Below are 2,317 nucleotides of genomic sequence, written 5' to 3'. Positions count from 1 at the left end.
CCGTCAAGTCCCTCCCAGATCAGGCTCAAGACATGTGAGTGAATGAGCTTTGAGGTGATTCCAGGTTCCAACAGTCAAGATACCCTGGATCTTTACCCCTCCCAGATGATGCCCCAGATATCATGGAGCAGTGACAAGTCTTCTTTGCTGTGCCATTTCTGAATTTCTGACCTGCGGAATCTATGAGCATGATAAAAAATAGTTGGGGTCTTTCTGCCACTAAATTTGTGCTGTGTGTGATGCAGCCATGGTAATGAGAAGAGTCACACTGGGTAACAATGACCATGGTGACCAAGAAACAACACCAAACACCAGGCACAGTGGCAAGCCCTGCACACTCACCTCCCTTCATCCTGACCAGAACTCAGGGAGGAAGTCATCATTTTCCCCTTATACAGCGAGGAAACTGAAGACTAAGGGGCTAACAACTTCAGTTCCATGGGGAGGAAGTGGCAGAGCTGGGGCTGATACCTCGGCTTGGCTTAACCCACCCCTAAGCTGCAGTTGACTCCTCCCACGCAGCGGGTGACAGCAAGACTGTCAACACAAACCTCTGGACTTCCGCTCTGACGGCCTTTCCCTTATGCCCTCAAATGTTTGGTTCCTCTGGTTTCTCTCTTTTCCCACTTGCTACCTACAATTCCCTTTTTTCAAGAAAGGAATGAAGCCTCTGCATTTTCTGACCTGGGTAACTTTACACCTGGTACCAAGCTGGCCTGGAATCACCAGAGAGGTTGACAGACTATGGCAGCAATACTGCCACGCCTCAGGCTCAAACAGCCATGCAGCTTCACCTCAGAAGCCCTGCTTTGCCTCATAAACCTTGGCCAAGCCCATCAGACCTAGTTTTCTTCTAAACTGCAGGAAGAAAATATCAAATAATTCACAGAGCAACTCATTTACACATTCCAGTCTCCAAACATGCTGCATCACCCCTTTCCTCTTGGCCCCCAGAGCCATTAGCACATTTGTGACAAATTATCTAGAAGATTCCCCACATGCTGGTGCTCTCAGCCAGCCCCACAGACTGGCAGCCTCCAGACTGCTCCAACACAAGGGCGTGTGGCTGGGGCTGCTGCTCTGGCAAGGCCTTCCCAGCCTGGCGGGGAACAGCCATGCCAGCTTTGGCCCTGGTATCTGTGGATGCCCTGGGTTACAGATCCACCCACATGACCCAGATAGAAGCATGTGATTTTGAATGTCATTAGGAACACAGCTCAGAATGCACCTCCTTGCTGTGCGCTTGCAGGTTTGCTTTGGCTTTTCACATTTATTCCCTGGGCAGTACCACCTGCACACTCATTTCATCCAGCTCTCACCAAGCCCAAACCTCAGACACTTCTTGCTGGCAAGAGGCCACCCTCTTCAAAGGCAGGCATGAAAGAAGCTGGGCACTTACTCCTCCACTTAACACTGTCACTACCACAGAGTGTGAAGGGAGCTGGTTTGTCCTACATTGAAATCTCCTGTAGAGGCCATTTCTGGTCTCCTGTCATGACTGTGATGCTCCTAAAAGGGCTATGACTACCCAACTAGCCCCTCTGCATTAGGAATGGCCCCAGAGCTCATGGGTAGGGAGCTGTGAGGTTTCTCCTTCCCAGGCTAGGGCCAATTCAAGTCAGCAGTGAGCATCTACCCGGGCATTGGAAATACTAAGATGCATAAAACAAATTCCTGCCTCCACCCATGGTTGCAGACATTTGTCCTCAATCTTGACTTTCAGTTGTGCCATCACATATCAATCGGTTGTGAAGTGAGTCATAAGTCATTTGTTATCAGTAATAGGAAGTACCAAAAGTTTGAAATAGGAGTGAATTCAAAATAAGAGTGAGCGAAAAGTGGATTCCTGGGTATGCATATGACATCATTGCTCTCATTTGCATTCGGACACACTTTCTTTGATGAAGGAAAAAGTGTTGGAGGTGATCTGAGCTCTGACATTTCTAAGTGTTGTCTGTGAGCCCAGGGAAGGCAGGATATTGGCTTGATCCACACTGGGCCACTCTCTATAGCTCTAACAAAGAGTGCCTCCTTCACCATTTCTCATAGAGAAGGGACTAAGCTTGAAGAAAGGCTGCCTGTTGAGAAAACAGAAAAAGCAGTCGAAACTGTTGCCTTTTGACTCTGGCAAGATTTGTTTGTTGTTTAGGAAGGGAACAGTGCACTGGTTATAGCTATGGCAATATTTTTTATTGCTGTGGCCTTCACCTGTCTATTTGCTATCTCACAGATGGCCCGTGATGAATCATGTGATGCACAGTGCTAAGTTAATCTCTTTAATGATATTAATGCTATTTACTTGTATTGTGCTTTAAAA

This window comes from Mandrillus leucophaeus, unplaced genomic scaffold (genome assembly GCF_000951045.1).
Source record: "Mandrillus leucophaeus isolate KB7577 unplaced genomic scaffold, Mleu.le_1.0 Scaffold397, whole genome shotgun sequence".
In the NCBI taxonomy this organism is placed as follows: Eukaryota; Metazoa; Chordata; class Mammalia; order Primates; family Cercopithecidae; genus Mandrillus; species Mandrillus leucophaeus.
Note: the sequence above shows the minus strand (reverse complement) of the source record.